The 27542-nt window shown below is 38.9% G+C and overlaps 1 protein-coding gene and 1 pseudogene across 28 annotated transcripts in view; both read left to right on the top strand.

Moving 5' to 3' along the window:
• The window catches only part of Erc1 (ELKS/RAB6-interacting/CAST family member 1), a 510100-nt gene that overhangs the window by 475074 nt on the left and 7484 nt on the right, over positions 1–27542 (top strand). The gene's annotated exons all lie outside the window — the stretch shown is intronic.
• LOC101699873 (S-phase kinase-associated protein 1-like) lies at positions 2064–5397 on the top strand (annotated as a pseudogene). Its single transcript, XR_015439777.1, has 2 exons — positions 2064–4616; positions 4702–5397. The product of XR_015439777.1 is annotated as an S-phase kinase-associated protein 1-like (transcript).

Below are 27542 nucleotides of genomic sequence, written 5' to 3'. Positions count from 1 at the left end.
AAAAAGCATCAAGCTGTAAGCAGTATCTTCACTCTCTTTACATTATATGCAACAGTGAGTTTTATAGATATATTTTTAACATCTCAGCAGTATCATAACAACACAGGTCATTTCAGTGAAAACTGTTCTTTGTGAGAACCTAAATATTGTTGCCCAAGTACTCAGATACAGTGTAGCGTATTATTTGGAATAAGGAATATATTTTCAAGTCTTTGGAAATATTTAGGCAGTATTCCCTAAATATTAGCAGTCTCAAACTATTTTTTTTTTTTTTTTTTTTGGTACTGGGGAACGAACTCAGGTCCTTCTGCTTGCAAGGCAGGCGGAACCACTGAACTAAATCCCCGGCCCTCAACCAATTTTTTATATGTTAAGCAGCATAAGTTTAAGGTTATACCTCCTGCCAGATAACAAAATGTGAATATTCTGCACTCTTTTTAATGCATAGTTATATACTTTTAAAGCCCATCAGTTTATCATGGGCAAGGAGTCAACAGGCTTGTGGGGCTGGGACCAAGGATTCAGCTGATATAGCCAAAATGACCATCAGGACAGAGGCCATGATTTGATGACAAATGGCCAGCAGGTTGGACAGAAAAGCTGAATCTAACTATTGGGGACTGTTGAGCCAGGTATGGTAGTACACACCTGTAATCCCAGTACTTAGGAGGCTGAGGCAGGAAGATTGCCACAGATTTGAGTCCGTCCTGGGCCATACAAGTTCAAGGCCAACCTGAACTACACAGTGAGAGCCTGTCTTGGAAAAAAAAAAAAAAACCCTAAGTATTGGGATGCATTGGCAGGACCAAGGATTCTGCTGGCATACAGTATGTATGGCAGGGTGAGCTCAAGCATTCCACATGCATGCTAACATTCTGGGCAAGGCCAAAGCTGAGGATTAACTGGCTTGGATGGAAATAATAGGCTGGAACCAGAAAGATGGTCCACACAATTGAAAGATTGCTTATGTCCTGAGAGACTGAGTAAATGAGTTAATATATTAAGGATAGTGTGAACCAGGCTTGTCATGGGAGTACGAGCCACAGTATAGAAAGGGTAAAGACAGACTCTGGGGTATTAGGTACTATGAGACATACTGATAGGAACACATAGTTTTTAATAGATAGATACAGATTCCTCTGTGAATATGTGTGTTCACCCACCTATATACATACATGTATTTCCTAACTTTGTCTGCTGAGGGGACCTAGGAGCACTGACACCACTGACAAGTTACTATTGTTATTTTCTTATTATTTTTTTATTGTTGTTTTTCATAAAAAAATTATTTAGCATCCAAAGGTTAGCTTTTGGATGCCTTTTTCCACCAAAAGGAACAAGATCTCTCTTTGGAGAAAATGGTGACTGTAGAGCTGAGAATGGGAAGGTAGAAGATAACCCCAGAACATCTTGTTATACCAGAGAGAAAAGAAGTGTTCCAACAACAATGAATGAGGATATATCAGGAAAACATAGACTCCCAATGGCAAAATCATAGGGAATCTGAGCATCAAAATAAATAATGACAGTAACAGATTGTAATTCATTGAGTAGAACGGAAATCTATGTCTGTACTGGTATAAATAAATGAGTGAGTGAATGAATGAATGAGCAAATGAGGAGAAGGGAAAACTGTCTTATAGTAGAACATCAGCTAAAAAATGTAGACAGAATGATGGATTAGAGACAATATTTGGCATCCTCAGCAGTAATAACTGATTTGGGAGATCATCAATAAATGTGAAAAACACTGGGTAAAAATGTGTCAAAGCACAAGATATTTGCATAGTCTAAAAGTATCTCCACAAAAAAACCTTTTATTTCAATTAATTAGCACAAAATACTTGGTTAGTTTACATTTAAAAAATCTGGCAGACACTATCTAAACTAGATGATTACCAGTAACAGTCAAATCAAGATATGAGCTTCTTGATATAATACACTGAAAATAACACAGGTGTGTAGTCCTTCTAAATAATGTAACAATTTGACCATTAGGAAATATGTATTGTGGAAGAGGTCCGGGAGGGAGGGAGGAAGATGATGGCCGTGGCGGCTGGCGGCCTGGTGGGGAAGGGTCGCGACATCAGCCTAGCCGCCCTGCAGCGCCACGACCCCTATATCAACTACATCATGTACGTGGCCAGCCAGGTGGCTCTGTACACTTTCGGCCATCGGGCCAACGAGTGGGTGCGTGCAGACGCGACGGGGCAGTGCAGACCCGGGCTGGAGCGGGAACGGGGTCTTACTCGGGGTTCCCAGAGCTGGTGAGGGAGGACACGCCTACGATGGCGGTGGATCTGGGCCTGAAGCTGAAGTTGTGCAGATTGGATTCCTGGGTTTGGGGGAGGGAGGTCGACCCGAGAATCCACCTGGAGTTAGGGGCAAGACTTAAATATCGAAGGTCCCCCGCGTGGGGGACCAGAGCGGTCAGCCACGGGACCTGAGAGGTGAAGGAAAGAAAACTCCTGATGCTCTGAGGCGGGAAGACTATATGCTCCAGGAAAATAAAGCAGTTTCGTTGCAGTAAAAACGGTAGCGGTAGAGGGGACAGGCTAGGGAACCAAAAAAAGAATTCTGCTTCTGGATCAACCATTTTAGATGGGGCGAAGAGAGCTCAAAACTTGATGGAAGGGGAGAATCTGAAGTACTCGGGGAAAACACCAACCGAGGAGCAAACACTGCAAAATGAAAAACAAAGTGGGGCGGTCTGACACTTAAAAGGAAGATGATGTTCTAGGGAAGATGAATACACTATAGCCTTTGATACTGGAGACCATTTGGTAGCTGAATTATTCTAGTGCTTTTCTCAAAGCTGAGCCCCAGTAAATACTAACACAAGGAAATTGAACATTTTTTCACAACCAGAATGTGGTAGGAGCATGAAACTCTTGGGGAGTCCAGATGGAGGAATTGCCCAGTGTAATTTTGTAACCCATCTCCCTGAGTGTAGGGACATGTAATTGTTTTCTCTTTCTTCACAGTTGTTTTGTACCAAGTGATAACTTATCTGTCTGTTATGTAACCATCCATTATTAAATAATTTAGAACTTAACTTGAAATGATTTCAGATGAATTTCTGATGAGTTTTTCAAATCAGGAACAAATATCACAATTTAAGGAAATTTAGCAAATTCTTTTTTTTTTTTTTTTGGTACCGGCCATCTAACTCAGGTCCTTCTGCTAGGAGGAAATATGTATTGTAATACACAGGTACAGATACAACACAAATGTAGATTTATACGTAAACGCATATCCAAAGAGAGAAAGACAAAGAGATTTTGAATGAATGAATGAATGAATGATAAGGTAAATGTAGTAAAATGTTAGCAATTAAGGAACCCTAAGTGAAGAATAGGAGAGTTCGTTGTATTATTCTTACAGCATTTCTATAAGTTTGAAATTATTTTAAAAGAAAATGATTTTTTAAATTTATTAATAAACAGCCAGGCAGAGTGGCACATGCCTGTAATCCCAACACTGGAGAAGCTGAAGCAGAAAGATCACTGTGCGTTCAAGGCCAGCCTGGGCTATATAGTGAGTTTAAGACAAGCCCGAACTACATAATGAGACCATGTCTCAAAAAAAACCAGTCATTCCATCAATAAATAAAATTTTGTTAGTAAACTTAGGATTTTCATAAATCTTGTGAAAATTGCAATGCCTAAGAGTATTGAGAATTCTAAGCATATTACCCTACATAGAAGACCCAAAGGTAGTATCCACAGGCAGCAGCAAAATAGTACAGAGGAAGAAGTAACTACGCATGTACTGTAGATTGCTTCAGTGTTACCTCATGATCAGTGAGTAGACATCATGATTTAGCAAGTTTTACTTTTAACGGAAAGAAAAACTTCCTAGATTTGTCCACATAACCAGGTGTGGTGGCACATACCCGTAATCTCAACACTCAGGACACTTGAGATAGGTTCACAAGCTCAAGGCCAGCCTAGACTACATAACAAGATCCTGTCTTTTAAAAATATATTTTTTAAAAATATTTTAATTAAAAAAACAAAACAATGTAGTGGCACAGTCATATAATTGCATTACTCTGGGAGACTGAGATGGGAGGATTCCAAGTTTGCAGTTTAGCAACTTAGCAAGACTTTCAAAAAAAGGCTGGGAACATAGTTCATTGTTCAATATCACACACACACACACACACACACACATCTATAAATGAGATTTGTTCTGGAAGAAAAGCTACTCAGTTGATTATAGAAGGGTACTCAGTATTACAGAATGGTTTGAGTCAGATTATGTCTAAGGTTCCCCCAACCCTGGTTGTCTTTTATCCGAAAAGAAATGTAAAATAGCCTTCCCCCATGGAGAACTATACTTAAATGCGACATCCTAACTCAAACTCCCCAAATTAGGTAAAAGATACAAAAAGTAAAAGAGAAGTAATGGAAAATGAACAATTTCTGGCAGACACTGGATACCACAGCTTTCAGACAAAGACCGGGTAACCCAAGGAGTGGCTCACACAGTCCCGTCCAGAGGAGCTATGCCTTCAATTAAGTTGCAGAGTTCTGATGGAGAGATATTTGAAGTTGATGTTGAAATTGCCAAACAGTCTGTGACAGTCAAGACCAGGTTGGAAGTCCCCAGATGTCACTGATTCTTACATAGGGAAGATCTGAAGCTTATAAATACTTAAATGAAGAGAAGGGTTATATGTCAAGCACTAACTATAAGAAGATTTGGGAATGGATGATGAAGGAGATGATGACCCAGTTCCTCTACCAAATCTTAATGCAGCAATATTAAAAAAGGTGATTCAGTGGTGCACCCACCACAAGGATGACCCTCCTCCTGAGGATGATGAGAACAAAGCAAACAGATGATATCCCTGTTTGGGACCAAGAATTCCTGAAAGTTGACCAAGGAACCCTTTTTGAACTTATTCTGGCAGCAAACTACCTAGACATCAAAGGTTTGCTTGATGTTACATGCAAGACTGTTGCCAATATGATCAAGGGGAAAACTCCTGAGGAGATTTGTAAGACCTTCAATATCAAAAATGACTTTACTGAAGAGGAGGAAGCCCTGGTATGCAAGGAGAACCAGTGGTGTGAAGAGAAGTGAAACGTTGTGCCTGACACTGTAACACTATAAGGATTGTTCCAAATACTAGTTGCACTGCTTTGTTTATAACTGTTAATATTCGACAAACAGTAGACAAATGCAGCAGCAAATCAGTTGTACTAGCATAATATTGTTCTCATTGCACATGTAGTTTCAGTACAGATTCCAAACCAGTGGCTGAATTTCTTCTAGTCTGAGCAAATATTCTGAATAAAACAGAACTGTGGGTTCTCTGTAGAAAGTTGGAAAAAAAAAAAAAAGAAAATGAACAATTTCTTAGGGCAGTTTATATAGAAAAGTTAAAAATGTAGAATTTAGTTATAGAATGAAGGTTTTTGCCTAAATGATTTCTCCTTTTTTCACTGATAAGAGGCTATATTAAATTATAAAATGAAATATTTCGTTAAATATAGGAATGAGGTCTCTAGCTATAAAATTGTAAAACATGGAGCAAAGTCAAGAAGATGTAGAGTTTCCATTTGGAGAGTTTTTAAAACTGAGGCTGAAAAAAAAAAAATTGTGAGCCAAAGTAAACTGCCGGGGATTTAGCTCAGTGGTTTCACCACCTGCTGTGCAAATGCAAAGACCCAAGTTCGATCCCCGGTACCCAAAAAAAAAAAAAAATTGTGAGCTAAAACTGAGGCTGAACCCTAAATACTCAATGTCCCTCCCAACCTCACCATACTTGTTAGTATCATGCCTATTTGATATGGGTCATCTCATCTTGTCATTAACCAGAGGTGACCTATGTGTCGAATGATTATTTTTGAAAGAGCAAGTTTCATTTTTAAATCTTATTGGCACTGTAATTTTAGGGAAAATGAATGTTTTTATTCTAAAATCTAACTCTGTAACCAAAGATTAGCAATGAGTGGTTGTTTTATGCCTCAATAAAGAAATATGATTTAATTCCTTTTAAAATCAATAACAAAAGAAAAAATAACCTTAAAATCGTCAGGATTTGAACAGACTCAAGAAAAAAGATATATAAACATGAAATAAAACACAAATAAAATCGACAGAGCTATAGTCTCACTAAAATGGCTAAAATTAACAGGACTAACGATAACCCTCTGTTAATGAGGATATGGAACAACTAGAAGCCTGATACACTGCTCAGAGTATAAATGGTATATTTTGGAAAACTATTGGGCAATTTCTTATTAAGTTAGATGTATATCTTACAACCTAACACCTTGGTATTTGGTATTTACTCAGGCAAAATAAAAACATCCACAAAAAGATGTGTAACATACAAGATTGTTCATAGCAGCTTTATTTGTAAAAGCCCCAAACTAGAAACTACCTAAATGTCCACTAGTAAAAGAGACTTTTTAAAACACTATGAATCATATCATAGAATACCACTGAACAATGAAAGGAATGAACTTGTAGCACAAGCAATGTTAGGAATGAATCTCCAGTACATTCTGTTAAGTAAAAGAAGCTAGATACAAAAGAATATATAATTAATGTATGATTCCATTTACTGTATATGACATTCATTAAGATAAATCTACAATGACTAAAATTAGAGTAGTGATTACCTATAACAGCTGATTGAAGGGGACACAAGAGAAGTTTCTGGGGTGATACAAATATTCTATACCACGACTAAAGATAAGGCCATGTCAAAATTTATCAGATTCTACACTTAAAGATCTGTACATTTTTGTTTGTCATTATTAGTTTAATTTTTAAAACTCATACCCCACCTCTAATCTCTTTTTGAACTGTTAGAACAGTTGAACTTATAGATTCTACTAAAAAGCTAAAAATTGAATGTTTCCCTAGACTACAATTATTTTTGTTTTTTTTCCAGCCTCCCATCTGGGAAGTAACAACACTGGAATGAACTTTTATGTCAGCCAGCCACTCTGTGGGTCATTGAGCTTCAGATTCCAAGGCCCTTTCCCAGCACTTAGTCCCATTTTTAATTTTCAGAAAGTGTTATTCTAAAACTCAGACTTTGTCCTCTTCTTGGATTCCTTTTTCCATTTGTTTTCTTTATATGTTGATTGGTTGCTCCTTGGCTTACACCCCTCTGTTTTCAAAGTGGTGTATTAGAGGTTGCTGGTGCTGGGAAAATACTGGGCATAGAACCTGGAAGTCAACTCCCTCACTCAGGGAATGTATCCATCATTGGTCACAGACAAGACTTTTCATTCTTTCCTCCCAAATATACTTGCCCCAGTGGCTGTTTTCACCTGAGTAAGCCAAATGGGCACAGGAGCTGGCAAGGGCAGAACATATAGGGTAGAAGGAGAGAAAAGAAAGATTCCCAACCTGAATGGTTCTGATCTGGTTTTCTTCTTTTTGTGATGTTTGAACTTGTTTCTCCAGGTCAGATGCTAAAGTCTTATCCAAAAACTAAGAGTAGCAGCATGTGAGAGGCTGCAGGAGGCAAGACTAGACATCTACAAAAAGAATAGCAAGCTGTGAAGATAAATGTGTGTCTGCATCATGACCAGGCATGAAAGTGGTGTGTGTGTGTGTGTGTGTGTGTGTGTGTGTGTGTGTACAAACTTACAAGAAATATGCTGTGGAGTAGACTCTTTTTCTTTTTTCTGCTGTCACATAGTGAGGTACTTTCTTCCTCTGACAGCTACTGTTAACTTTTTTATGCAAAGACTCAGGTATCTTGCCAATTGGATCTTGCCAATTGGATGTTGGAATCTCTGGCCAAAAAAGGCTTGCTTTAAAAATTGAATGAAAAAACAGAAAGGAGGAAGAATATGAAAAAGAGCTTAGCAGACACAGCACAGGAGGAGGCTGACAGGACTCTTGAGTTGCTTCTGGTTAACATCCTCTAAGTTCAGAAAAGGAAGAGGAAATGGGGATTTGACTATAGAGGAGAGAAGAAACTTTTTTACATAGGTAAAATTATACAAACAGTAAGTACTACTTGCAGTTTATCCGCAGTGTGAGAACAGTTCATGGTGTTCAGTGTTTACCTGGAAGGAGATACTTAGGCATAAAACTATAGGCTATGTTCTAAATGTAGACTGATCTTGTTTGTGGAAAAAGAGAGATAGAGACAGAGAGAGAATATGTATGTATGAATGAATGAATGAACGAATGCACGAACAAATGAACAAACCTGTGTGAACCAGAACTTTTGACCAAAGAACCTTCCATCAAAGTATGGTGATGGCTGCTTATACTACCAGCTACTCAGGAGGCTGAGGAAGGAGGATCTCTTGAGCCCAGGAATTTGGACCCAGCCTGAGCAATATAGTGAGATCCCCATCTCATAAATAAATAAACAGACTTTCCAATCATTTCCTTCCTTGTCTTGAAGAAAGGGAATTCTGTTTTTCATGCGTTGTCTATCAGGTCTTTCTCTCAGTTCTTGACTAGAGCAGCTCTTGATCCTTGTTACTCCTGATACCCCAAACTCACCAGGACTAAATAAAATTGGACATAAAATCATTCATTCTGAATTCAAGTCTCATGTGCCTTCAGCTTTACAGCAAAGAATGTTAATAGCTTTTGTAAATTTAGTTTTGGTTTTTGGGGGGGATTTTTTGGGGTTTTTTGGTACCGGGGATTGAACTCAGGTCCTTGCGCTTGCGCAGCAGGCGGCAAAACCACTGAGCTAAATACCTGGCCCAAATTTAGTTGTTTTTTTGGTTTTTTGGTTTTTTTCGTTTTTTTAAGTTTTCTCCATTAACTTTATTGGTACATTTTAGGTATAAAATACAGTTACATTCATCATTGGGATCTTGTACCATTACATGAGTCTCTTGGTTCTTATTATTTTCCCCTTCCCCTGCCCTCCCTTCACCCCTCCACCCTTCCCTATTTGCAAAGACCTTGTTTCCATTTTTTCCTCTTCTCATATTTTTTCCTTTCCTTTTTTTCCCTTCCCCTACCCCTCCCAATTCCCCTGCTCTTTTAGACCTTTTCTTCCTGTTACACAATATCAGTTATACATTTTTTAAATTATAATATTAAGATCTTGGAGACATTACCACAGATTTTACAGAATTTTAAAAGGATATAGAAAGCATATTACAAAAATCTTTTTTGAAATAAATTTGACAACTTCTAAGAAGTAACTTAGAAGACAAATTAATGAAACTAATTCTGGAGGAAATATAAAATTTGAATAGCACCTATTAAAGAAAGTATATTCCTAGCTTGAAAACCTACCTATATGACAACAACAGGCTCATAAACATTTTAACTGATAAATTATATCAAACATTTAAAGCAGACCAGAAGAGGAACACTTCTCCCCTCATTTTAGGAACTCAACATTGTGCTAATCCTAAAACTGGATAAAGATAATAGAAGAAAAAAGTATGAACATAGATAGAAATTTGTTTAACAAAACAAACTCTTAGAAGTCAGATCTGGCAGTATGTAGAAAGTGGTTTTATTATAGGGGTGGCAGTGTTGGTTCAGCATTGGAAGATCCACCCCCAAAAGTCATCATTTTAACAGAGGAAAGGAAAAAGCCATATGATCCTGTCACTAGTTGGAGAAAAAGTATTGGACCAAATTCTACAGCTGTTCATGGTAAAAGCTATCAGGAGACTAGAAGTAAAACAGAAACTTCTCAACAAGTTAAAGACATGTACTCCATACTTCCAGCAAGAACGCCTTATATGAATGGAGAAGATACAATGCTTTCTCCTTAAGGTGGGGAACAAGGGCAGATATGCTTCCTCTTTATCTGTCCATTAAACTTTGAAACCTAGTCCCCACCAAAATAGTCTGGCAATAAAATGACACAACTAGGATAGGATTGGCATGGCAGAAGCAAAATCTTTAAATGTAGATGAAATGATCATCTACAGAGAAAATACTAAGAAATCTCTAGGAGCCCCTAGAACTTGTACTTGAATTTAGCAGGATTAGAAAACACAAGGTATATATAAAAATTCAGGTCTATGTATACTTGCTATAAATGAAGAACTGGATATTGAAATTTGAAAGTTATGTAGAAGTACAAAGGACCCAGAAAAGCCAAAAACAAAAACAGTGTTGGAAGACATTTAGTACCCAATTTTAAGACTTCTTCTAAAGCTACAATAATCAAGGCAGTGTTGGTGTAAGGAAAGATATATAGATCATTTGAATAAAACAGAGAATCTAGAAATAGAACCACACATATATGGTCCACTGAGTTTTGAAAGATTATTTAACATTAGCATTTTATAGAATATAAACTCAATTCAAGAGCTGAGGAAGAGATAGTGGCAGACGCCACTAGAACACCTGGTATCTGTATATAAAAAATTAACCTCAACCCTTTTTTTCCATACATGAAAATAACTTGAAGGGATCTATGAACCTAAATAAGAAAGCCTAAAAGTATAAAACTTGAAGAAGAAATTATAAGGGAAAATGTTTATGAATTCAGGGTAGGCAAGAACTGCCTAGTATACAAAAGACATGATGTATAAAAGAAAAAAATTGATAAGTGAGATTCCATCAAAATTTAGAACTTTAAATGACATCATTAAAATGAAAAGTAGTCCTTAAACAGACCATATTTACAATGCATGTAACCTATGACCAGAATATATAAAGAATTCTTAGAGCTCATTAATGGACAACCCAATTAAAAAGTAGACATAAGATGATAAATAGCCAGTATAGCACAAGGAATTGTGTGCAACTCTAGAATCAGAAAAATACTAATCAGTACAATAATAAGATTGAATTATACACTCATTAGGAAGATGAAGTTAAAAGTTTTAACAGTCTTGTCATGACTTTTTCTTTTTGTTGGATTCTCCTCCTTTGCATTTAATTTGTCACGCCCAATGGATTCATTCTTCTGGGTTTCCTGGGGTTGTGATCCTCATTGTCTTTCCCTAGGGTATTGTCTAAAGTGTTTTGGAGTGCCAGTTTGATATTCATGAAGTTCCTGAGGTGCTCTTTATCATCAAAGTATCTTATTTCTCCATCAATTTTGAAAGATAGTTTTTCAGGGTACATCAATCTGGGTTGGAGGCTGTTTTCCTTTAGGGCTTGAAATACATCACTCCAAGCTCTTCTTGCCTTGAGGGTTTGCATTGAGAAGTCTGCTGTGATTCTGATGGGCTTTCCTTTGTATGTGATTTGTTTCTTTGCTCTCACTGCTTGTAGAATTTTATTCTTCTGTTGGATTTCTGGAATCCTAACTATTTTATGCCTATGTGTAGATTTTTTTTGATTAAGGCTAGGTGGAGTCCTATATGCCTCACTTATCTGTACGTCAAGTTTTTTTCCCCTCCTTGGGAAGTTTTCTGCCATCACTTCTGTGAAGAGTTTTTTTATGTCATCTGCACTCTCTCCTCTTTCTTCATTGACTCCAATCAGTCTTATGTTATTCTTCTTTGCATCGTCTAGCAGCTGCTGGATTGATTTCTCATGTTCTCTTACAATTTTAAAGCAATTTTTCTTTTCCTCCTCACTAATTGCAATCTTATCTTCTATATGTGAAATTCTGTCCTCACATTGGTTCATTCTGCTGCGCAGACTTTCGATGGAGGTTTTAATCTCTTGGAAATCTGTTTGTATCTGTTTTGTTTTATGGATTCCATTTGTTTCCTATGTTGGGATTCCATCATGTTCCTCAGATTCTCTATTTTCTTATCTGTGTCCTCTCTAGATTTATTAATTATGTCTTGCACCATGAGCAAAATCTTTGCTGTTATCTGAGTAATTATTTCTGATTTCATTTTTCTCAGATCTTCTTTTGTTGCCAGTTCAGAGAGTCCAGGTGGTTGAGTATCAGAGTGTTCCATCTCGTTTCCCTTTAGGGTTGCTGTAGGTGATCTGGAAGTCTGTTTTTGAGGCTTGTTTATGTGTCTTCTCATTTCCACTGCAGGGGGGGGGGGTGCTTCTGGTGCCCACTCGGCTCACCTTCTCTGCCCTAGGAGCTTGGGATGGCAGCAGGGGAGCTTCCTTCCAGGTGCTGGGACTGGCTCAGCTTCTCTGTCCTAGGAGCTTGGGATGGCGGCGGGGGAGCTTCCTTCTGGGTGTTGGGACCGGCTGAGCTTCACTGCCCCAAATTTAGTTTTTATTAGGTTGGCCTTCCTTGCACTAGGTTCTTTAGAGTTCTAAAACACAATGGAATATTTTGTAAATGGCAAAGCTCTGTATTTAGAGAGCTCTTAATGTTTTTTAGCAGCTCAGTCTGCACTGTTTTTCCTTTGTGTTCAGTGTCTCCCCATAGGAGAAGAAGGTTAGCACTCCTGAATCTCCAGAGATGCTACAGGGGCAACTCTTTACCATCTTGGAATTTCAGTGGGTCTTCACAGTGACCACATTCCTCCACATTAAACACAGGTTTCTTGTCTCCAAGGTCATCTCCTGGAAATAAGGTTCCCCCAAATAAGCAGAGAAGAAAATGAATCCTGGTAAATGCTGAATAGACCCACATGGCCATTGCAGTCCTAAAGCCAGTGGGCCTTAGAAACTGGGGATGACATTTTTCTAGTCCAGTTCTAGCAGAGTATTTGCAAAAAATTACCCTTGTTTTCTTCCAGACTTTTAAATTCTTTACAAAAGGTTTGGTGTTACCAATTGTATTGGGACAATCTAGAAATAGAACTAGAAATAGAAATAAATAACTACAGTGTGTGCCAAGCCTACCTGCCCCAGCAAGTGTGTTTGATAGATCTGAAAGTCCTTTGGTGATAGTGGCTACATGCAATGGTGATTCTCTAGGGAAACCTATGCACATTTTAAAACAGAAAAAATGTGGCATTCTAACCCCTCTGTCTGTAGGGCCTAACTTCCCAGGGGTCCTCAAAGGAGAACCCTGAAATATAAGCCGTCTCCCATTGACACAGAGAAAGATATAGCTGCCATTGTCCACTTAACTCTCTTGTGCCCCTTAAATCAAACCCCTGCTTTTTCCAGAGAGTCAGGTAAAATACTACTGTCTTAGTCACTTTCTCATTGCTAGGACAAAATACCCAGTGCCACAACTTAAAGGAGAAGAGCTTTATTTGGGCTCATGGTTTGTAGAGGTTTTAGTCCATAATCAGATGGCTGCAAAGCAGAAATAGCATGATGGAAGGGCCTGGGCAGAGAAAAGCTGCTCACGTCATGGCATCCAAGAAGCAGGGAGAGAAGCGAGGAGCCAGGGAAGAAGATAAGACCCTTTGAAATCATGCCCGCAGTGATCCACCTCTTCTGACCAGGCCCACCTCCTAACAGAACATGAAGCTTTTGGAAGATGTCTTAGACCTAAACCATAACAGCTACCATAGCCTCCCTTCCTATAATAGCTCCTGATGCAAGGACTCCCAGCTACTTGCATTACTCAGTGCTCCACAACAGGTACTAGGGAGACATTCTAGCTATTGTTGCTATTCCTGAGTCTCTTAAGAGAATTGTGTGCACCCCATATAAGAACATCCTGCTGCTGGGGCCACTCCCATAGAAGTGAGGTTTTCCCCAATCACCTTCCAGTGCTAAGGAAAGATGGGTCTAGACTACATTCACTTGCCTCTAGAGTAAGTGAGGAAATATTCCTGATGTCTCATTAGAACTCAGTATTTAAAATGTTATAATGGTGCTTAGGTTCTATAGCATTGTATACCAGTAACTATTTGTTTGGTTGGGCTGCCATTAAAAAATATAATAGACTGAGTGGTTTAAACAATGAAATTTTATTTTCTCACTGTTCTGGAGGCCAGAGGGTTGGTTACTTCTGAGCAAACCCCCTGGCTTTCCAATGGCTACCTTCTCACCGTGTCCTCCCATAGTATATCCTCTGTACCTGTGCATCCTTGGTGTCTACATGTGTCCAAAGTTTCTCTCCTTTTAAAGACACAAGTCAGGTTGAACTAGAGCCTACCATAAAGGCCTCACTTTAACTTAATCATCTTTTAAAGGCATATCCTGAAGCTCTGGATATTAAGGCTTCAATGTACAAATCTTGGGAGGACACAGTTCAGCCCCTAATGAACATTATGAGGAAAACAGGCTCATGGGTACTACTTCAGAATCTAACTACTACTTAGGTCATTATTTCAGGGTTTCAAACAAGTGACTCAAGCTCTGGAAACTGCATTCCAAATACAGTAAATGTGAGGCTGTACCCGCTCAAAGGTAGGTAATGCTGCAGAATCCATTTTATCTATGAATTACACCCTACTCCTTTGGGGGAGATGCAGGGCCTCCTGCTTAGTAACTGAACCTTCCTGGAAGAGCGGTCATAGACATAAAGCTATAAAATATGAAACAAACATTTGTTTAATGAATGAATGAAATCAGGAATTTTCTGGAAATAAGATTATGGTATTTTTCACTGTATACATGTTTTCTTACTCTTTTTTTTTGGTATCAGGGATTGAACTCAGGACTTTACGCTTCCGAGGCAGGCGGCATTTGACTACCTCTTTTGACACAATTGACCACCTAGGCACAAAAACTGCTCAGCCTATCATATGCTTGCTGGGTGAATGGGAACCTTTAATTTTATCACTAAAGATAACAGACTTGCTGGAAATTGCAGTGATGTTTAGCATTCCTGAATATCAGGTTTTGATTGATGGGATTTTTCATAGGGTTCTTGTTAGAGGTAGATAGTGGTTTTAATATTATCCAAGTGAAAGAATCTTACTCTTGTCTAATGGAAACCCTAAACCAAACTAACATTTTATTGCTGGCTTAACAGAAAAGCATGATGTGGTAGCAGTTTCAAGCAAGTTAGGATATTTAATAAGGCTCTAATCTGACTCTGTTTCTCCTACCTATGTGCCTGAAATTTCACTGGTTCATTTTATTCCTTTGAATTAGGCATCTCTACAAGATACTACCTTTTTAAATGAAAATACTCTAGGAAGGGTAGCACATTGTATCCTCTCAGCATTTCTAGAGTACTCAGGCACAGTGCCACTGAGCTAAATCCCGGCCCCAGATAATAAGAACAGTGAATGACTGGGAAGTGGTCAAAAAAGGACGATAGTTCTGGATTAATCTCTTCATTGTAGCTCAGGTTACAGTTATTCTTAGGATTCTCTTACTTTAGGCTGCTCAGTATATCTAGAGTATGTGGGAAATCATTCAACCTTTTGCTGAAATCTGAATTAGTAGACATTTCTTCCTAAAAGTAAGTGCACCACAGATGGATGAGGATACAACTAGCAGGCAGACAGGAAATCATGGGAAGAATAAAGTTCTGAATTTTCTCTGGCCCCAGATGATGAGACGTAGAGTAGGTATAATGGGAAACCTTCATGGGAGCTGAAAGTTTCTTCCAACTGGAAATAGTCTGCCAGCTCTCAGTTGGGGATCGCTGTTCAACTCTTATTTCATAAGGCAAACCAGTGATGAGCAGTATTTAGTCGTACATTATTAAATATGGAAAGAATTTAGACATCATCAAATCTCCCTTTTTATATAAAAGGAAGCTGAGGCCAGAGAAGTGAATGATTTGTCTGAGATAAAGCTAAATGAGAGAATGAAGAGTAGACATTGGCTTCCATTTTAGTCCTTTGCCCACCACTTTCTCTTGTACCCCTGGGAAGGAAAGTCCTCTCCACTTGTCAGAGAATGCTCCATTAGACACTATGTTCTCCTTCAGCAAAGTGAAATCTTTTATAGAATGCTGCCAGGGAACTTGTCCACCAACTCAGACAGAGAGCAGCAGTTAGGTGCATGTCTGAGCCAGGCACCATGTGCCAACCAAGTCCTGTGAATTTCTTCATGGAGAAATGTGACTGGTGGATAATAAAAAGTGTTAGGCTACTTTAGCCTCCTACAGGGCAGTAGCTTTGCAGCACCTCAGGTGCTCCCCATATGGCCAGTAGAACCCCAGTATTAAGTACTGTCTAGTGTACCACAGCCCACAGACAGCCATCCTGTCAGGAATAATTGGACAGAGCCACATGCAAGAGTAATTCAGGCTATTTGTTTCATTTGGCCTCCGCAGATTGCATGCAGAGAGGTGGTTTCAGTACTCCCCAGTCTCTCCTTGCTCTTGTTAGGCTCATCTCCTCCCTTTCTTCCTCTGAGGATTGAGCCCACCTGTCTCTGAAGCTGCCTCCTTGGGAAGAAAGCCAAGAGAAAAGGTCCAGTGGAACAAAACCACATGGCACCATTTGAAACGCTATGGCTTTGCAATACTTTCTGGTAAAGCAGTACTCACAAGTGTGGTGAGCCTTAGGCATTTGTTGAGCCAGATTAGAAATATCCCTGGAGTCTCACCCATATAAGCACTGGCCGCAGGAGTCTCTGAGCTTTAGGGGTTTCTGGGAATGTTTTTCTTTCAACTTCAACCTTCCCTACGAGCTTTCTTATCACACCTCATACTTTCTTCCCTTGAGCAACCCAAAATCAGTAACATGTAACTCCAGACTCACCCCTTTCTACCATCCTTCTCTGTGCCAGTCAAATCAGACACATCTTGCTATGTTGTGCTCACCTCTCACCACTGTATATGGTCATCCTTGTGCTGTTATTCATGCCCAGAGCAGCCCACTTGACCCTAGAACTTTGATCAGTAATAGATCCCTCTCGTGCTCCTTCTGAGTTACTGGGACAGGAGTGAGTATCCCACTAAAGGAACATTTTGTCATCTCACCAGGGAGTCAGATGCTAGCCAGAGAATGTATCACATTTGTACTTAAATAGAAAGAAAATCCGTCAAGATCCATATCTCTGCAGAAGCCTTTCTAAGAAGTCTCTTTCTGTTTCAGTAGCCCTACAGTCAGTTACCATGTGCTGAAAACAGCAGAGAGCAGTCCTAAACATAGAGGGTACATTGAACACAGTGCCACAGTGGCTGGGGAACTTCTTTCTCTCTTCCTGCTTGGCCAGAGACATTGGCTGGATATGGATTGGGTTCTGTGCTCACTTAGCACTTAAATCTTAGATGCAGCAAAGCCTTGTTCTTAACACCCTGACAGTTTCAACATTAGATTTCGTATGCATTTTTTGGATTTTGGGGCTTTGTTTTGTTTTGTTTTTTCATCCTTTCCTTTTTGACACTTTTCCTTTTTGAGAGCCAAGCCAAATACATAGGCCTAGCCAGCTAACCTGGCTGAGTCTGTGCTTCCCAGAACTTTGCTGCCACTCCGATGGATCCTTTTGGCAAGGAAAGGAATTTTTCTCCATTTTGATAATGACAGGCTTTTAATTTAAATGTCTCTGTTCACTTCGCTTAACAGATTTGTGGGAAGTAAGATGAAATATTGCCAAATTAACTTAAACAGTGTATCAAAATTCTACCTAGCTGTGAAATCTTTGTTTAGAACACACCACTCTTTCTCAAGCAAGTCTTTGGCCTGGAAATGTCTTCTAAGGACCATCCTATGCATCAGGACTGTACTATTTATATTCTACCAGAGGGGCATCTGGCTTATTTGCACACAATGCTGCATCAGTTACATCAGTGTTCTTTGGTGTTCCAGGGACATTCCGACATAGGAGATGACTCCTGGCTCTTAAATTTAGTAAGGGGAAAGTCAGATCAATGTAAAATTCCTCTTGAGTTTTGTAAAGTTTTTTTTTCCTATTCTTTTATAGCCATACTTTTTCACTATAGTCCTTTTGTCTACTTCTTCTCCCCACTCAGAGAAGGTATAATACTTTAAGAAAAGAGGATAATCTAGGAAGTTGTTATAAGCACAGTATCACTTAGAAAAACTCAGATTATCTCAGCTGGGGACAAACACTTTAGAGAGAAAAGCAGCTAGCATTTTAGATATAAAAGGATTAGAAATTAAGACATTAATGAACAGACAAGGTGGTGCATGCCTGTAATCCCAGCCCTCAGGAGGCAGAGGTAGGAGGATTGCCATGAATTCAAGGTCAGCCCGGGCTACATAGTGAGTTTAAGGCCAGCCTCAACTCAGTAGCAAGACTCTCAAAAAACCAAAAAAAAAAAAACAACAACATCAAATAAATTAAGACATTAGTGTGTTAGCCACATCTGCACAACAAAAAAGAGTCATCAGAAAGCAGAAGTTCATGCTGGCTTATGTACACATAACTGTTTGAAACTGGACTGTTGCATGGTCCCAGCTTCTGCTATAATGTAACAAGATTAATTTAGAGTAACATATCCATAGTAGATATTTAGGTCCTATAGACTGCCGCTGGCCCTGGTTCATTTGGCCACTTTTACCTGGGTTATTTGGCCTCCATTGTTGACTTCCATAAAATAACAAGTGATTCTAACCTTCAAATGAATGGAAAGCAACAGTGAATATGACAACTTAAGAGGTTTGGTAGCTACCAAGGGCCAGATTCCTTGTAAAACTTCCCTCTGAGGAAGGAAAGACGTCCTCTTCTCTGCACAGAGGTTGTGCATCTGGTTGGTGTTGGTGGATAATACCTATGAATCTTGTGTTATCCTCAAAGAAGATCTTAAGGTCCATCTGCCAGCCATTGTGCCTCTTTAGATCTAAGTTGTCTTAGAGAATTAGAGAAGCTCTTCTAAGCTTATGACTTCAAACTTCAGAACTGGCTTGCTTTGAGTTTAACACTTACAAGCCTAGTACTACAATTGGACACTGTTTGCCTGGGCTTGAAGGAAGTGGGAAAACGAAATGATGAGCTTTGTATTTATACTGATTGAGTAGAAATTGTAACAGCTTTCTTTCAGGGATAGAGTTCTGCTAATATCAGATGCAGAGTTTTAAGTGCCAGGGCCAGAAAGCAGAGAAGCTCTTGACTTGGTGGGTTTTGTTTTTTAGGTTTTTTTTGTTTTGTTTTGCTTTGCTTTGTTTTTGTTTTTGTTTTTTTCTTTTTGATGTTGGGGATTGAACCCAGAGCCTCGTGCATGCTAAGCAAGTACTCTACCACTGAGACACACTGCCAGCCCTTAATTTGTTCATTTTGGTTTTCACATTGAACAGTAATGATGAAAATATATGATAATCTAACATTGAAAAATCTAACTACCTTAAGGCATATGGCTAGTATTTAATTCAGTAAAAATTTGAGAAACACCTACTATGTGCCAGGCATAATGTGCTGTAGATAATACTAGAAAGTAATTATATAATCTTCATACTTTGAGATGTAGAGTACTAGGTGTTTCTGTTGTATGGGAAGGAACGATAGATGTTCCTCTGCATCACTTACATCAGCATATGAATCTCAAGGAGATTGCTATGGAGCGTCATAGTGTTTGGCAGTAGAACTTGCTGAATGCACAGACCCAAAAAGAACTAAATGTTGTTTTAATTAGGCCATTCAGTTCAAGATTAGTCACATCTTACATTTTTATTTTTATTTTTTAGATAGGGTCTCACTATGTAGTTCAGGCTGGCCTCAATCTCATGATCCTCCTGCCTCAGCCTTCCAAGTGCTGGGATTAATGGTATGTACCACATCCAGCATCTTACTTACTTTTGACAATAGGCTTTCCTTCTTATAAAAACAAATTCAGGGCCAGGGATTTAGCTCAGTGGTTCCACCACCTGCTTCACAAGCACAAGGTCCTTAGTTGGATCCCTGGTACCAAAAAACCCCACCAATGCAGAAGTTTCCTGGTAAAGGGGTTCATCACAAGAGAGTGGGTGGGAGGCGGCCCCACAGCAACCTCACCATCATCACCATGTTTACTCAGCCTCATGCAGAACTGACTATAGTGATAGTTGCTGTACCCCTGGCAGCAGGGGTGGGTGGAGACATTAAATTTTATGTTTTGTCCTATAGATATTATGGCAAATTTGCTCAAGGCCCCAGCACTGAAAAACAAAAAGCAGACATTATGGAAAACTACATTTCAATGTTATTCTAGTTGTTTGAAAATTCAAACTAGGAAGTTATTTCCTGCCTCCATATATCCTAAACAGCCTGCGGATTGAGGCTATGGGTTGTAGACCAAACCTGGCCAGAATGAAGAACCATTTCTTCTGGATCCATCACCTCTAGGGCTCCAATCTCATGCTAAATTTATAGCTCAGACCTCAGGGATTATCCATCCTGGGACACACAGCTATTAACACCTGAATTCAGATTCTTGTCTGCTTAAACCAAAGTAGGCATTTCTTTGTAATTTTCTCCCCTCTAATACACCATCTGCAGAAAAGACTTAATCAAAGTTGCTTCCAGCTACAATGGAATTTATGCAGCAACCTTTCTTTTAACTATCCTTTTTTCATACCCATCAGTGCATCCTCTCCTTTACCTCATCCTTTGTGGCTGTGCATGACAAGTTGTTTACCTTGAAATGAGGCCAAGTCTGCGAATACTTAGCAAATACTTAGCAAATTTCTCTCTTTTAAGTATTTCTTGTTTTTTGTTTTGTTTTGTTTTTTGGTACCGAGGATTGAACTCAGGACCTTGTGCTTTCGAGGTGAGGTGCCACTGAGCTAAATCCCCAGCCCTCTTTTAAGTATTTATTGCCTTGCTTTCTGGTAGCTCTCTGTAATGCCTTTGTTTAGCTGTAGAGAAATGTGGTACCTACTTTAAAATTATGACTTGTACCAAGCAATAGATATTCTGGAATAATTTCCCTAAGTCAACCAGCTGATCATTCAGCTATACTTCTATTCCTTCATCCAGCCCAGTTATGTTCCTTATCGTACTGGCAGCTCTGTCTCTGTCACCCCAGTGCTGAAAGAAGGAAGGATCTAGGTGGTTTAGCCTGTAGGTGGTCCTTCCAAATAATGCCTTTGCATGGTATGAGACTATAGACTCGTATCTCTGAACCTCAGTTTTCCTTCTGAGGTTCCTCTGCCTGTCTCTGCATTAAGCCATGATGGAATTGGTGACATTCTTTCTTCCCCTCTACTGGATGCTCTTCCAATGTTTGTTGTTTTTGAGCATTCTGATAGAGTTGCTGTTGGATTTGTGATTCTTGGCTCAAGTCCTTCTTAATATTACTACTCTGAGCTCAAGAAGGGCGGAACAACTACTAAGAACAGAACAAATTATAGTAACATTCAACAGACAAAAGCAAGAAAATTCAGCCAGAAGCCACCTTCACATCTTACACTTTTCCCATTTTCCATCTTTAGAGAACATTAAGCAGAATAGGGAACTATACATTGTATAGTTTGTGCACCCTGCTCTCTACCAAAAGTCTGTATTCTCAAGGTTTTTTTTAATTTGGTTGACTGGTTGGTTTTGTGGTGATGAAGATCAAACCCAGAGCCTCACACATGACATGCTGGGCAAATACACTGCCACTAAGCTATATCTGTAACCCATCAGAGAGTTTAGATGTAGAGATGTTTCAAATGTGATCTCAAAAAGCTTCAGAGGCTATGGGTATCGCTTGATGGTAAAGTGCGTATCTAGCACCATACAAGGCCCTAGGTTTGGTCCCCAGCATCACAAAAACAAAATAAAATAAAAAGCTCTTTAGAAACTTATCAAGGCTTTCCCCCAGGATTAGTATCTATTCTTTTATTTCACTCATTGGCTATTTTTAGATTGTCTGCTACAGTTATTTTACTAGGCAACACTCATATAAAAACAAGAATTCATTGAAGAGTTTGTAGAGAGTTGGAGAATTAAACATGTAACTGAAGACAAAATAAATAATAGTACTCACTGCTGACTAGGGAAGGTTTCAGAAAGAAAAGCAGTGATAAAGGATGAGAAAGTTAAAGAAGAAAGGTATGTAAGAAAATTGTCCACATTCTAGACCGAGAGAACGACAAGGAAGAGTAAGTGTATACCAAGAGATGCAGTTGAAACATTAGCTGCCATGCCAAAATGTGTAGACTGTATTTTGTAGGAAATTCTTTCAGATAGTAGAAGAGGAAGAGGGAGCCTACTTTTACACCATGTTGAAATGGCTATAAAGCTGTTGCAGCAAACGAAGGATGTAAGATTGTTAGAGTTTATATTAGGGTTGTGACCAGGCCATCAGAAATCAGGAAACTAAATCAAAGAAACATAATCTGCAAAGACATTAACAGGAATTTGACAGAAAAAGTGGCCAATAAGTATATTGTTAAAGGATTAGCCTCAGTTTTTGGTTTCACTACTAGTGAAAAGAATTGCAAAGAACTGCAAGTGAAAACATCTTTGTGATACTTAGATGATCAACATGGTGTAGGTGATTTGTTTGGCTTTGTGTATTTGTTTGTTTCACTGACTGATTCTCCAGTATATTGAGAGAGTAGGGAAATGGCCACCCTTATTTGTTGTTTGTGAACTGAAAATTAGTACAACTTGTTTTTAGAGTGATTTGGTCACATGTCTAAAACTTTAAAGAGACATGTACCAATTTGACCTAGAAAATTAAGAAAATAAACTTACAAAGACTATGTACAGGAAAATTCAACACATGAATATTGATAGTAGCAAAAACTTGAAAACAAATTAATTCCCCAACAGTGGGATTTAGTTAAATTATGTTACATCTATTTAAATGGATTACAATGCAGCTCATTAAAATATATATTTTAGAACAACTGTTTATAGTAATTAATAAATGAAAAGAACAGTTTATTAAATAGTACAGACAGGATTAGGGATGTAGCTCATTGGTAGAGTTCTTGCCACGTATGCACAAGCCCTGGGTTTCATCTCCATCACTGCAACAAAAAAAAAAGATAGTATTAACAGTATGATTTGATGGGTAAATAGAACATTCACAAGGAAACATTTGTCAAACTCTTGAGATATGTGAGTCTAAAACTCTGCTTTTGGCCCTGTGGTGAAGCAGCTTATCATGATTGGGAAGCATATGGCAAAGGAAAACTGTATGTCAACTTAGTTACTTTTCTCATTGCTGAGACACAATCCCTGACACCTACAGTTTAAAGAAGGAAAGATTTATTTTGGCTCACAGATTATAGAGGTTTCAGTCCATAGTCAGCAGTCTCCAAGGAAGAACAACAATATGGTGGAAGTACCTGGGCAGAAGAAAGCTGCTCACCTCATGGTAGTAGAAGCAGAGCAGAAGTGAAGGGAGGAACCTGAGAGAGAAATACGCCCTTCCAGGCCATGCCCCCAGTGATCTGCCTCTTCTGACCAGACCCTACCTCCTAACAGCAAGTCAGTTGTACGCTCCCATAATCCAATCACCTTCCAAAAACCCTGCCTATGAATGCATGAGACTCCTCAGAGTACATCTAAATAAAAACCCTAACATCAAGCCTGGGTGACAAAAAGAGGAAGAGGAAGAAACCAGAGTCCCATAATCCCCTTCAAGGACACCCCACCACCACCACCCTATAACCTAAAGAACTCCCACTAGGCCCTACTTAAAGGTTCCACCACCTCCAAGTAGCACTGTAGGCTGTCCTTTGAAGGACAGTCTAGATTCCAACTAAAGTCATAGAAAATGGAAGATCTTATTGAATTGCTTTATCTTAGGTCTAAAAAGAGAAAGAAGGCATTCATTCATTATAAATAGGATGGAAGAAGCATTTTCATTAAATTCCAAATAGATGTTTTATGTCCTTCAGTAAATTTGCTTGTATCCTTTGGTAAATTCTCTTTTGATGTTAAGCCTAAGTCGGGGGAGGTGAAAGGAAGGCATGCTAGTGGGTTGTGGGCAGAGGCAAGGGGTGAAAGCAGCAGGAGGGCCAGGGGTATGGTTCCGTAGTAGAGTATGTACTTATTTCACATGGGAGGCCCTGGGTTCAATCTCCAGCACCAGAAAAAAAAAAAAAGCAACAAGAGCATATTCAAGGGGACAAGGGAAGGGGAAAAAAAATAAGAACCAAGAGACTCATGTAATGGTACAAGATCCCAATGATGAATGTAACTGTATTTTATACCTAAAATGTACCAATAAAGTTAATGGGGCAAAAAAAAATAAATTAAATTAAATGCATGAGATCTGCAAGCTGGAATTCAAAAGCACCTGGTGCTCCCTCCCGATAGGAAAAATGCACTGAATACCACATAGGTAAAATGCAGGAAGAACCATCAGAAGGTCAACTTCAGTTAACAAAGGTATACCGGAACAGGCAGGCTCTCAACTCTATCTTAGCCACTTCCTATACTAGATATGCATCCAGAAAAGATGAGAACGTCTACTTCTGCACATGCTCGTGACATCCACATGGATACTGAGGACTGTGTATGTGGTCCACAATGGCCAGTGGCATACTAGCTACCTTACTGTAAAAAAAAAAAAAAGCATTTTCAGTGAGATCTAGTGAATTAAGTCACAGCTGGAATATACTTTTCCCACCATATCCACAGGACTGACTGCACTCCAAAACCATACATACAAAAACTTCCTGGTTTTTACATATAAAATACACATTAACACAACATTTTAAATAATGTGGTATTTATCTGGTTACTTAACATGGCCCATCTTTCCTAAATGGCCTAAACCCATTCCTTTGCTTCTTTGTCTTTAAAATGACTGAGCCTGGGCCAGGGACTTAGCTCAGTGATTTCACCGCCTGCTGCGCAAGTGCAAGGACCCGAGTTCAATCCTCGGTACCAAAAAAAAAAGGACATGTGTCACTAAAGGACATGGACTTCAAAGTTTGGGCCAGGGATTTAGCTCAGTGGTTTCTCCGCCTGCTGCACAAGCATAAGGACCCGAGTTCGATCCCTGGTACCAAAAAATAAAAATAATAAAAATAAATAAAATAAAATAAAATAAAATAAAATGACTGAGCCAAGCATAGTGGCACACACTTGTAATTCCAACACTGGGAGGCTGAGGCAGAAGAATTGCAAGGATAAAACCAAACCTAAGCAACTTAGTAAAACCCTGTCTCAAAATAAAAACAAAAATAGGCAGGCGCTGGAACCACTGAGCTAAATCCCTGGCCCCTTAAAAGTCCTCATTTTAAAAGTTAATTCCAGCCCTGGGGGAATACCCAGGGTAAGGCCCTGGATTCAATCCCTGGCATGAAAGAAAGAAAGGAGGGAAGGAGAGAAAAAAAGGAAAGAAAAATTAATTCCAGCTTCACAAGATAGGATGATCTCTGAGATTATTTCAAGTCAAAAAATTTTAGCATATAATGGATCAAATGCCAACAACATCTCTCTGTATTCAGCCATGCCCACATTCAGTACCTGCATTCAGATAAAATTCAAACCCTGCAGAATCTCTGGAGAATGGAGGTCTACCAAATGGAAAGCAACTCCAGCTAATGAGGAACACTTCCTTCTCTAAATGATCTGATTTTTGAGTCCTCTATTTGTAAATGTCTTTTCCCCAGAAAACCATTCGTTAGAGAAAAAGCATAGCCTTATAGTGCCTCTAGGTTGCTTGCTTTCTTCCTTAATCTTATTCCGTTACTTCTAGCCATACTTCCTTATCCAGTGCTAAGTCACTCTTCCCCCTCATGCTTTACACTCTCCTGACATTCACAGGTATAATCACATTCCCTTCCTTTAGTTTTCACTGAGTTGGAGTCTATATATTTTGTCCTTCTAATTCTGTCTCATAAACTGATCCTTTCAGCTTCTTAGTCATGCCTGTTATATTTCTTTGAACTTATTCCAGTTGTTCTCCAAGTTTCTGACAATGAGGTGTCTGAAATGGAACACAGGACCCTAGGCGTGGCTTCACTGAAACCATGTAATGCAGGAAGGTGCTCCGTGGGATAGTGCCAAGCCCAGCCAGTTCAGGTCCTCTGCCACTCTCAAAGAGCTAGTATTACTCTGTCAAGATCCAGTAATTCCTGTATTCCTGAACTTCTAGGAACAACCAACTACATTTTCTGCTTCCTGCCTTAGCTCACACTGTTTCTCCACTTCAAATCACCCTCTTTCTGTCCTCTACGGTCAACTGCCACATTCTTTAAGAAACACCTCCTCCCTGCTTCTGTTGAAATTGAAAGCAGTAGTATTTTCTGTTTACTTCTGAGTGGTCATTTAGTACACAGCCCACTTTTTTACAGGTCTTTTAAAAATACATAATTCACATGCCATATAATTTTACCATTTCAAATATGTAATTCAGTTAAGTTTGGTATGTTCTCAGAATTGTGCATCCATCACTATAATCAATTTTCAAACATTTTTATCACCCAAAAAGAAACTCATACCCACTGGTAGTCACTCCCAGCTAGCCCATTGTATTCCAGTCCTAGATAACCATTTATCTCCTTTCTCACTTTGATTTACCTAGTCTGGATATTACCCAAAAATGGAATCATACAATATGAGGTCTTATTTGAGTAACTTCTTTGATTTAGCAGAATGTTTTTATGTAATACGTATAATATAGCTAGACCTAATGTGTAGCATATATCAGAACTTCATTCCTTTTTATTGGCCAGTTAATAGTTTGAGTGAATAGTGTATATATTTGTATCTGTCCCTTTTTCAAAGTCTTAGGATATCAGAATTATACCTTTAAAAATACATGCAGCTGAGCTGGGCATTGTGCCACATGCCTGTGATCCCAGCACTTGGAAGACTGAGGTGGGAGGATCACCATGAGTTTGAGGCCAGCTTAGGGTACATAGTGAGCTCAAAGCCAGCCTGCACTACAAAGCAAGACCCTATCTCAAAAAAGGGGAAAAAAATACATGCAGCTCTGAAGGGTATTTATAGTTTTAAGTTCACTTTTTCACTGCAAAAACTGATGTTGTGGTGTTACAGATACAGAAGGACCCATATTCTGGTCTTAAAAATGGTTATGTACAATTAAATTTGATGACATCAAACTGCTAGACAGTCTACATTCCTACCTGTAGTTGTTTACTAGTACCCACTTTCCCAGACTCTTACCATACTGGTCATCAGCAATCTCTGAAGCATTTACCAATATGATTCACAGGAAACACCTATCTTATTTAATTTGTGTTTCTTTTTTTTCTTGGTACCAGGGATCAAACTTGGGTCCTTGCACTTGCACAGCAGGTGGAGTAACCACTGAGCTAAATCCCCGGCCCTAATTTGTATTTCTCTATTAATGAGGTTGGATGTTTTTCATGCTTATCAATTATTTGTATTTCTTCTATGAGGTTTTTATTCATATTTTCTGTTCTATTAACTTACTGATCTTTTAGGCTTATAGTACCACTTCTTTTCCAAATTTTCTGTAATAGATGTGTAGGACTTTTAAAATCACGCAGAAAACCTGAAGGAAAAAAAAAGATTACTAAACTAAAATGTTTAGTAACTTCATCATTATCTATTTAACACAAGCCAAATTAGAATAGAAACTCTTTTTATGAGAAATAAATAAATGATTTATAGAGAGTGTAGGCCACAGATACCTGGCTCAGAATATAAACCAGAGTTGTCCAGAATCTTCTGGGAAAGCCTGAGGTGGGAACCTGAAGCAGCACAACCTCATCTCTTTTCCTAGTTGGCTTTAGTTCCACTGAGTTTTCTTTGCAGCTATTTTGACAAGGTACCTGTCCTCCTAGCCTTCCTATGTGACATATTTGTGTGACACAGCCAGACCCTGAGATGTACCAGGACGTAGTCTAAATCTGGCTGGATCATTCAAGAGCCAGAATTACACCACACCGAGTCTTGGTATGTCTCAAAGATTTAGTGAGATAGTCATCTAAAGTGCAGTGTAATGCCGGACATGTTGAAAATCCTTGATAAATGTTAGATGTTATGGTTAATGTTATTAAATAGCTAAGATTACC

Source organism: Heterocephalus glaber, unplaced genomic scaffold (assembly GCF_053883595.1).
Source record: "Heterocephalus glaber isolate CG9 unplaced genomic scaffold, H.glaber_assembly_v1.0 deba00000281, whole genome shotgun sequence".
NCBI classification, from domain to species: domain Eukaryota; kingdom Metazoa; phylum Chordata; class Mammalia; order Rodentia; family Bathyergidae; genus Heterocephalus; species Heterocephalus glaber.
The sequence above is the reverse complement of the archived record's forward strand: the minus strand, read 5'-3'. Positions and strand labels throughout refer to the sequence as shown.